The sequence below is a fragment of the Melopsittacus undulatus genome, chromosome 5, assembly GCF_012275295.1.
Source record: "Melopsittacus undulatus isolate bMelUnd1 chromosome 5, bMelUnd1.mat.Z, whole genome shotgun sequence".
NCBI classification, from domain to species: domain Eukaryota; kingdom Metazoa; phylum Chordata; class Aves; order Psittaciformes; family Psittaculidae; genus Melopsittacus; species Melopsittacus undulatus.
Window position 1 is genome coordinate 4,752,367 of NC_047531.1, and position 11,076 is coordinate 4,763,442.

Sequence of the window (11,076 nt, forward strand, 5' to 3'; positions counted from 1 at the left end):
TTAAGCTGCAGCTCAGCTTAATTAACCCAATCGGAAAGCAAAAGAGGAGGATGCTCTGACAGAGAAGGCTGGGAAAAGGAGGTGGGGGGGGAGAAAAGTGGCTAGAGACAATGTAGGAGAAGGAAGTGTGGGTAGATTGTGGATTTGCAAGTTCTGTAACCACTGAAACATCCCCTCCTTATGAATAGGGTATTGATCAAACAGCTCCTGAATCTCCCAGTTCCCCTAGAATGGGTTTCCTTCAGCTGCTGACAAATCAGGAGGTCAAATCAGTTTCATAAGGTTAAAGTTCTGGGAGGATATTTCCATTTTTGGCTTTCAAAAGCTTAGAAAATGCATTTCAAAGCAAAAAGTAATGTCACTGCAGAAAGGATAAGAAGGGTGGGGAAAGAGCAGGTAGTTGCTGAGCGATTGTTGACTTATCCAGCGTCTTCCCTAACCCTTCTATGTGCATTGAGAAGAGATCACAGGTCCTCCTGAATAAAGGACAGCACTATTGCCTACCAATTACTTCTCAACACCAATGTTTAATGTCAGGCCTGGAGTGAGGTACTTACAAGACTTGATAGAATCAGGAGCAGCAGCGCTTATTTACAGACTATTTCTATGTATGCTAAACCACATGAATGACACAGGAAGATGTGATGGCACAGAGCCTGATGGCAGGAGGCTGCTGTTGCTGTGCTGTCCCACCAGAGCTCACACCAGCACATCACACCTTGTCCTGAAGAGCCTCTCCAGCTCCCCCCAGTAAAACAGCACACTGCTGCTTGCAAGGGCAACCAGCACCTCTAATCAAGATGTTCCTACTCAAAGCACATCCCCACCTCCATAAGTTTCAGTCTAGAAGCACCTCAGGGAGACAGAGGTCCAGGAAGGTGAAGACTTGGCCAAGGTCACACAGAGACAGCATAGCTGAGGCAGAGAGCCCACATGTTTAAACACCACCTTAGTGCCACACATGCAGCACATTGGGGAACCTCATTTATAGCTGATTTTCTCTATTATCATCTCCTTTGGTGCATGCTTTAAGAGCACATACACCCCCGAATAGCTCCAGAGCAGTAAATTCCCATCAGTCTTCAACTCATTTGCTCCACCAGCACTTTGCCAGTGTCAGCAGAATAGGTGCATTATACACTCAGTGTCAATGTTGAAACTACTTTGAATAGTTCAGTGGTCACCGTGTTCAGCTGTGAGTCTGCATGGGTGCATCCAGGGCATCCTGAAATGATACAGAGCAGAGTCCCACTGCTGGCACATGGCCTGGAAGGGAGGAGGTATCTACTCAAGCTGCTTTGCTGCTAAAACTTTGTGCAATATGTACCTGTGATTCCCCACACTGACAAACCTCAAGAGGAGGCACTGGCAGGCTGCACTCAGCAATAGCACTTGCTAGACATCTTGCTGCTGCTGCAAAGCACACCTGCAAAGGCAAAACCTTCCTCCTTCTATAAATATCTCCCCTGTGCCAGATGCTCACACATGGATGGAAGCTGCGCTTTGCAGGATCAGACCCTTCACCTGCACCAACACACACCTAGAGCTACCAACAGCTCAACAAATCACCCCGGAGCCACCACCAAGGAGGGTGATGCAATTGTCTGTGCTGTTTGCATAGCCTCGTAATTGCAGATCCATCATCACAAAGCATTAGCTGTGTTAGGATAGGTGTTACAGAGAAAACCCAGCACCAGAAACAGACACATAAGCCCATTTAGTCTGCAAAAGATAGTTTATGGGTTTGCAATAAGCAGTGGTTTCAGAGCTGGGTCGTGCTACCCAGAAGAAAGTTACTTGTTTGCTTAGAGGCAGCTGCAAGCAAACTGTCACCCCACACTCTAATTTCATCCAGATCCAAACACCATCTGCTTTGTTCATCTCTGCTCACACAGGCTAAAGGCACCTGAGACTGAGACAAGGGGCAGTTTTAATGTGGGGGCACAGGGAGGTCGTCTCTGTTCATAAAATCCTGCTCGTTAGAGATGGAGGCCTTGATAACACAGGCTGCAAGACCTGAAGAAGGGCTATAAAACACATGCATAGGTGTTGAAAGAGTAAGAACCACAGAGGACTGTTTCCTATGTGCACTCCATCCCCCCAGGCTGTGTTGCAGAGAGCAAGTGTGCCCTCATTCTCCCACTGTATCCATCTCTCCACTCATCCCTCTCTCCAAAGCAGGACTTGTTGCTATTTTCCCCTCACCTCACAGGATATCATAGCTGCACTTTGGGTGTTCCATAAGTGTCTAATACAGTTAAAAGCATATAAGCTTGTGCCCACACACTGTGCCCTGTGGGGATGCAGTCACAACTGTTTAGGAGGTAGGAGCATCCTCTCCGCTCCTGGAAAGCATCATCTGTGCTCCAGCCCCTGGGGGCCTCTGGTAGGGAATGCAGCACACAATACAATGCCTTGTCCTGGCTCCTGTGTGGCTGGGACAGGCAGCTTGGAGCCAGCCAGGGAGGCTCTGGTGGCTGTGGATGGGTTTTAATGATGAGGCATCCACTCAGATGCGGTTGGGCTGAGATTTGCCCTCACTTTAGAAGGTGGAGCTTGGAAATCTTCAGCTTTGACTAGAGGAAAAAGGCAGGGGGGGTGAGGAAAGGAAAATGAAGTTTGGGTCGTTAGAGGTGGCTTTGAATACATTAGTTTGCACTAGGTATTACTGAGCTTATCCTGGGGAGTGCATCCAGGTGCCACTTCTGGGCTTATTTATTGTTTATAATCAAGAAAACAAAAGCATAGCAATAAGTAGAAACTTGGACTTCTACTACAAGCTCATCTAGCAAATCCCTTGGCCAGAGTGGCCCTGGTTAGGTCAGTGTCAGTAAACAAACTTAGGGGTTGCTGTGTGGACCAAACCCCAAGGCAGCAAATCCATGGTCATGCCATGGGCACATCAAACACTGACCTGTCCTCTGTCTCTGCAGTTAATAGGAAATGCCCATCCACTGCCTGCAGGAGGGAGCCCACAGCTCCCAGCTCTGGTCCTACCAGGTGCAGAAGTGCCTAGATAAAACTGGAGCAATGTTAAAATGCTATCACAGGTGTAAAAATGCTATTGCAATTCAATATGTTATTAATGACTATTAAGAACAAGATATTTGCCTGTGGCCATCTGCACCCCATAAATCCCACACTTCCCTTTTCCAGCTACAACCCTATCTCATTCAGGGCAGATAATTCCTTTTTCCCCTTTGCCTTCAAACCATGCACAAAGGTAGTGCTCAACAGACGGTTCCTATGGTACAATCCACACAGACTAACATTGTGCGAAGCACCATGAACTCAGAACACAGCTTTTTCCACTAAGGTGCCAGAAATAACACAAACAAACTCTTCTCCTCTGCCTGGCTTTCTATCTACAGCTCCCACACATCGCTACCAGCGGGGCTTTCAAACTAAAACAGACTGGGCCTACGTGGCTTGAATTTATTCTGGAGATTTATCTCTTCTTGCTGAAAGCTCTGTGTTTGCTTGATCTTCCTGCCTTCCAAGTCCTACAAGTGCCACATGTTGCACAGCTGGGTTCCTGACAGAGAAAGAAAACAGGAGGGAAGACAGAACAGATTATATATATATGTATATATATATATCTCTACGAATGCAGGGGTCGAGGCTTTCAAAAGTCACCTGTGAACTTCAGCAAAGTAGCTTCAGATATCTCCAAGGGACCTACACACAGAGCTCTTGAGCTCCCGAAACTCTTCTCTCCATGGGCAGAAGAGGAAGGGAAAGGAAACAAGGAGCTCCAAGGGACTTGCTGCTCTGAAGATGTTCAAGACCAGCTCTCGCAGAGGATTTGCAGAACAAGCTGTACTGGGGGAGGCTGAGGATAAGGCAGCCAGGAGGGAGAAGGATAGATCTATGTGGCAGTGAGGGAAATGCTGACGGCTTCTAATTCTCAAGCTTGCTGGGCTGTGACTGCTCAAATAGTAATGTGTTTGTCCAGCTCCAGGAGAATTTGTTCACCCTCAGCAGCCATAACAGAGGAATATCCCTGGGCTCCAGCACAGCTAATGGTCCTACACAGACACGGGTAATTCCAATTCCAGCATGCCAAGCTGACTATAAAGCAAGGAAAGCTAAAGGGAAGAAGAAAGCCTGTTCATCTTGAGCAGCACTTAAAGAAATCACAGCAAAGGAGAAAACAAAGAAAATGTTATTTCCCGTGAAATGAAGTATTGCTCTCTGCAAAGGGAGGGGAAGAAAGGGGAAAACAAAGCAAACTAGAGACTCAGTTCATAAATACAGCAGAAGGTCAGCTTCCTCCTCACCAATAACTTGGTCCCACAGGAACTGAGCGTGGTATTTGATATAGGGCAGATATTTGATTCCTTCCTCTGCGTAGGAAGGCTGATACACACGTCCACCTTCCCCACCAGCCAACACCATTGCCATGGGCTGGTCTATGTCCCTTCTGCTGATCACCCTGCTTCAGCAGCAACATTAACCCATTTAAAAGCTGCTCTCCCTTAACACTGACCTGAAGAAGGGATTATTTTTGCCTGTGTTTGAGAATAGGCCTTTGCTGTAAAACCTTCTGCCTCAGCCCAGCAACAAGCCCTTGGAAGAGGCTAATTATGGGTGGCAAAGTAAGTCACCCACTGGTATAGAAGAGACAGGCGAGCAAAAACCTGCCCCTGGAGACCTATTTTGCTTATTATAAGATAAAGCTGATTCTGCTGCCTGAGTTACCAGGGAAGGAGAAGCAAGACAGGAAAGAAGAAAACCACCAAGTGAACTCATTGCATAGAAGTGGCCATGGTTTCCTCCTCCAACTCAGTATTATAAGACTGAGGAGCATAGCCTTCAAGCATCATCATAGAATCACAGAATGGTTTGGGCTGGAAAGGACCTTCAAATCATCCACTTCAAAACCCTTGTCATGGGCAGGGACACTTCACACTAGCCCAGGGTCCTCAAGGCCCTGTCCAACCTGGCCTTGAACACTGCCAGGGATGGAGCATTTACCACTTCTTTGGGCATCCTGTTCCAGTGCCTCAGCACCCTCACAGTAAGGAATTTCTTCCTTCTATCTAGCCTGAACATCCCCTGTTTCAGTTTGAACCCATCACCCCTTGTCCTATTGATACAGTCCCTGATGAAAAGTCCCTCTCCAGCATCTTTGTAGCCCCTGTATCTTTTCCATATCCTTGTGCAGATATGAAGAAGCCTCAAAATTATCCTCCCCACACACCCATACCCAAAAGAGGGGAAGTAGAGCAGGAAAGCAGCCTGTATGGCCACATAATGCTGTACATCAACCAGCTGGAGTGATGGAGATGCCTGCACAAGCAGGAGTCCATGTACAACTAAGGACTCAGAAAACAGATTGTCACCAAGTTGCAATCTGCTTGGGATCTCCTCCAGGCTCGTGGCACCTTGTGCTGCCCCACTTGAGTGCTCATGGCCAACTTCCAGCCGTGGAGGGATGAGAAGCAGGGCACAACTTCCATCCTTTACCCCTGACAGAGACCCCTTTGTGATCAGCAGAGCCTGGACCAGCATCTCTTGAAAAGCATTAAAGCAACTGAGCTCACATGGAGCCACATTCCCAGACACAAAAGTTTGCCTAGGATTTCACCATTTATTCCCAGTGTAAAACCTCCCTTCCCTTTCCTCCTTACAAGCTGGAACAAATCCCTTTTCCACCATTGTCCAATCAAGGTATGCTGGAGGACAAAGGAGAACTGGGCTTGTCTTAGATCTCTCCTAACTCTGGCTGTGCAGCAAGGCTGCTCTTCCTTCTCCAGAAATCTTATCCTGGACCTGTAAGACCTTTCCTGAACTATGGACAAGATCGACAAGAAGACGTGACAAGTGCAGGGTGAACAGATTGGCATTTTCCAACCACATGCATTTTGCATTCATGTGTAGAAATGTGCATAGAAATGCGTATTTTCATGTATATGTATAAAACATACACATACATATACATATATATAATGGATGTAGTTGTTTGTCAGGAAAAGGGACTGCAACTTCAGCTACAAAATAATGAGGGAGCTGGGCACGTGCAGGCAGCGCGATACAACCCAAATCTCTTACACTGTAGGACAATCACGGTCTCTTCTCTGAAATGAATGCAAAAAGGGCCCAAACAGCTGGGAAAAGGGTGATGCATGTGAGAAACTGCCTTTTCTCTGGCTCATGCATAACAGAGAGAGTGTGTGTGTGAGCTGCAGATGAGTCAAAGTCTGAGGGCTGCCTTGTGTCAGCCGTTGACTGTGCCAATGACAGCAGTTCCCAACAGCCTTTAATAACATCACTTGCAGACTCTGGAGCAGAGGGACAGGAAAGAAGGGACGTGAATGCTTCTCTTGCAGGCTGGTGCACAGAGCATCCTGTATCCTTGCCAAAATCTGTTCTAAGCACCCACTGATGGGTCTATAATTGCAGCCCATGCTGTGATGCTATTCTAAGAGGTAATAGAGAGCACAAACAGGAGACCAACCTTGGTTACATGGAGTCAAAGAGTGGTCTCATGGCCAGGATGACATGGAGACATGCTGGGGTCATAGAATCCATCATTGAATCAACTGGGTTGGAAAAGACCTTTAAGATCATCAAGTCCAACCTTTACCCCAGCACTGCCAAGGCCACCACTAACCCATGGCATTGAGGGCCTCATCTACATGAGTTTGTTAACACCTCCAGGGACAATGATTCAGGTAGGTGTGGATCAGGTGACGGTTTGGAAGGACTCATCCCTACTGCATTTCCCTGGTTCACACTACAAACACCCAGTTCACACTGGGAAGCAACCAGCAGACAAGAAGTTCTCTTATTTCCATGCAGAAACAGGTAAAACAGAGAGAAATATGTACAAGCAGTCATGCTGAGAATACAGAAGCCCTGCTGTCCACCTCCCTTTGCTTCCCCAATGTGAAAGTGGGAATTAAGTCCCTATGAGGTCTTGTGGTTGCTGGAAAGCTCAGACCTGTGAAGATGTCACAAAATCCTGAGCTTAGCCCAGATTTGGGAAGCTTTGGGAAGCACTGCAGAGCACATCATGTTCTGATTATTTACTTCTCCAAGCTAAGGAGAGACCTACTTCACACACCACCTCCTGGAGAGGCGGAAAAATCAGGCATGTAAAGTAAGAAGGAAATAGAAATCGACTTGATAGCTCCATCCCCTTCCTAATGGGTAATGCTTACCTATTTATGCCCGCTTGCCTTTTCCTTGTCCTGCTTTCTTTGAGGTATTATGCAGAAAGAAAATGGTCCTAGAAGTTGTTGCTTTCATTCAGAGGCACCTGCCCGCTTTGCTAAGGCACACAAGGGCAGCAATTCCATTACAAAGGAAATAAAACCCCTCCTGAATGGCTCTGACAGGGGATGGTTTTAGCATCCAGCTCCTGCTGCACATGGCTCACCTCTCTCGCCTCCCTTCTCCATCCCTCATCCAGGCAGAGGGATGCAGCTCCAGGGATGCTCTATGCCTCCTGCCCTTGCTTGGCCAAGGTGAGCAGCTCCTGTTCTCTTGTTCTCACTGTGGCAGGCAAAGGCAGAGGCTGCAAAGATGCTGTAAGTCCAGGAGCCAAAATGACCCTGTCCTCAGCAGGCTTTAGTAGAGCAACCTGAGACATGAAGGTCTCACAACTGGTGGGATCCAGGGGGACACCTTACACCAGTTCCAAATCTACACCTCTGCTTTGGTGACATCTGTACAAGCATCAGTGTCACAATCCTATACCCAAGCAGCTATCTGCAGCTCAGGGTGGAGAAAAAGGGGTGGTAGAAGCAAAAAATGACCCCTCCAGGCCCACATCAACATAAGTGACCTGACCAAAACATAGTAAGCTTTCACTCACCACAGTCAGCTTCCCATCTTTATGCCCCATGTAGTGCTATTCATTGTACCAAGAACAGGGGACTGTTTGGGACATGCAGGAGCATCTCCACCCCAGCAGGATGCTCCCAGCCATTAACACCACAGAGGCAGCCTGGATGTGACCCTGTGCTAACACTGCACTTGCAGTGTGGGTTCCAGGGTTCCTGGCACACTGAGGGTGCCATTCATCCCTATAGACCCCCAGAGTAGACCCCCCCCATCCACCCCTCCACTTCCAACCTACACTTCCCAGGAAGGCCCCCCCTCCCCAGCCCTGTGCTTTTGCACCCCAGGTGTTTTTTCCTCTTCTCCATAGGGAGCACAGCTTCCAAGAAGGAAAATACAAAGCCCAAAGGGATTGACTTTAAGCGCTGAAAGAGGCTTTGCAAAGGAAAGTGTAAAACGCTTTCCTGCTCTAGGGGATGCTTTAAAGAACCTCCTTTTGTTTTCTCAAAGGCTGGGAAGGGTGTTCCCAGTCCCAACAGGCCAGACTGGTGGAGATCATAAGGAATACAGTCAACTTCCAAGGGCTACACGATGCAAGCTACAGCAGAGATTTCCCCACGCCCAAGTTCCTCCATATGCAACATCTTGCGCTGGTCCAGCCATTCCTGCATCCCTCCCCACCTCGCAGGGTCTTGTCCCTTAGGGGAGCATCTGCAGCAGCTGCATGCTCTGGACCTGCAGCAACCACTCAGAGTGTGTGAACAGGGGCTGAGCCATCCCCCTGCAGCTACACCCTGAAATTTCACCCCTGAGTTGTTAATTCTGCATTAAGAAAAGCTGAATTGTTTTTCCTTTTATTTTTCCTTTTTTTTTTCTTCTTTTTCTTTTCTTTTTTTTTCCTTTCTTTTTTTGTTTCCTCCCCACCAGGCATTTTCCAGGGAGTCCTTTAGAGCAAGGATGGGAAGAAAGAGCTGCACAGCTAATCTGCGCTGCAAGCAAAGCCAAACCCTCCCTGTCCCAGCCAGCAAGGGAAAGCAGCCCTGTTCCTCCTGGTGCCTCTGGACATTCCTCCATCCTCCCAGCTCCTGGTCCCACTGATCCACCCCTCTGCAGCGGCTGCAGCACCCTCAGGGCTGACAGAGTGTGAAGGACAACAGGATGGAGGCAGGTTTCGTTGCAGAGCCACCTCTGCAGTGCTGCCAGCTTCGAGGGGAAGCTGTAAACCGGGTGGCTGCAGGCAGGACACCCAAACATCTGGCTTTGCATCCCACTTGCACTGCCCAGCTGTGCATCCCCAAACACAATGGATGTGCCCAGACTGCTGTACAAATGGGCTCCCCACAGAAACTCCTGCTGCTCCTCTCGGCCCAGCCTATAAACGATGCCCTTTCCTACACCTTGCACCCATTCCTGGGCAGCAAGAGCCCCCCAGATCAGGCTTGTCACCCACAGCAGCTTGAAACCACTAGGTAGGATAGGCAGAGGGACACCCTTAGCACTGCTTGCTCTGCTTGGCATCTCTCAGTCTGCAGCCAGGTGTGGAGGAGCCTCCCTGCACAGCCTGGCTGGGTGCCTGGCTGCAGGGGGGCTCCAGGACGGGAGCACTGGAGGAGCATCCCTGCCTCCCAGTGCAGAGGGATGGGTTTGCAGAGAGGAGGGGGGAACTTCAGCAAACAACAAGGAGCAGAGCATGCAAAGAGATAAGAGAAGGTATTTACCAGGCAATCACTACAAGGTCCTGTGAATATAGTATTTGTGATGGATGAACAGACATATTATTCCAGAACTTAATGCAAACCCTTTTGCACCAAATGGTGACATGCGATTACTAGTTGGGAAATAACTAAGCTCATTATAATGAAACGCTTCACTCAAATCCCCCTCCAAAGGATGGATCTGACGAAGGAAGGAACCTGTGACGGGAGCATACTGGGGGGATTTGTTTAACCAGATCAGCCCGCTGGGCCAGCACAGCACGGTTGCTTGCCTTCAGCACGGCTAAAGCCTGGATTGACGGGAATCATAACCCACCGGCTTGTGTGGACAGGGTGGGCAGTATCCTACCCCCAGCACCGGGTTCTTTTTGGCAAGACCCTGCGTTTAAGAGATGAAAAGGAGCACCTTTCAATAATAAATAATAATGCTAACTATGTGTTTCTATAGCAACTCATCACCATAGCAGCTAAGCACAGGAGGAAAACTCAGAGCTCATCCTGCCGTCTTCAGGGTGAGGAGGCAATTGCCCTCCTGAAGGTAGCTTAGGTGGTGGCAGAGCAGGGATTTAAACCGAGTCGCCCTCCAAGCTGCCCCTGAGCATTGCCGTCCATAGAGGAGCTGTCTGGGATGGGGCTGGATGCTCTGGAGAGGTGGAGTCCAAGGGGTGATGGGTGTGCAGCCTCAAAAGCACCAGGCACCCAGGTCATTACAACCCTCTAAATGAGTCCTGAGGCTCCAGGGTGGCTGGAACACACCCAGCACCGCCCCCCCCCCCCCCCAGCCATTAGGGCATCACAAAGGGGAGAATACGAAGGGTGAGACACAACCAAAACAAGGAAAACACCCCAAATTAGCCATGCAAATTCCCCACCACCTCCACATACAAACCTTAGGGGAGAAGCTTATAAAACTCCACCTATTGCTTTGCTTTTAGCAAGAGCCTTAAATTTGCACCAAAACATTGAACAAATAACAGGAGTTTCCCGAAACAGCCCAAAACATCGCTCTTTTTAAGCCAGAAGTCAAGCAGACGTTCCCATCGTCATTTGGGCGTGGGGTTTTGTTTTCCCTCTAAATGGCCCATTAAGGAAAGATCCAAGCAAAAGCCTTGCCCAGGGATAAGTGACTATGAGCCATGTACATGATGCTATTCCTCGGGCTGGTGAGTGAGCTCCCAAAGAGAACCCCTCTGGTTTTATGATCTTACTTAAGTCATTTGTAAAGGTCGTTAGAGCAAAACGACTATTAGATGATGGCTAAAGCAACAGTCACTTCTACAAGACCACCCCCACTTGATAAATAGGGAAACAAGAAGCCAAAGGGGCTTGCTCCTGGCCATGGGGCAAATTTGGCATCCCAAAAGAAGGTTGCCTAAAGTAAAATAAAGCTGTGTTGCACACCAAGCACTCGCATCAATAGGTAATTGTAACAGGATACACCTCCTTAGGCTCTAAATGAGTTTTCTTTCCAGCACTACATTATAGACAAATCCCCTGTCACAAAAAACAAATAAATCCCTTTTTACAATCAAATATGCTCTAACCAAGTTAAACAGGGCCACATGCACGTTGC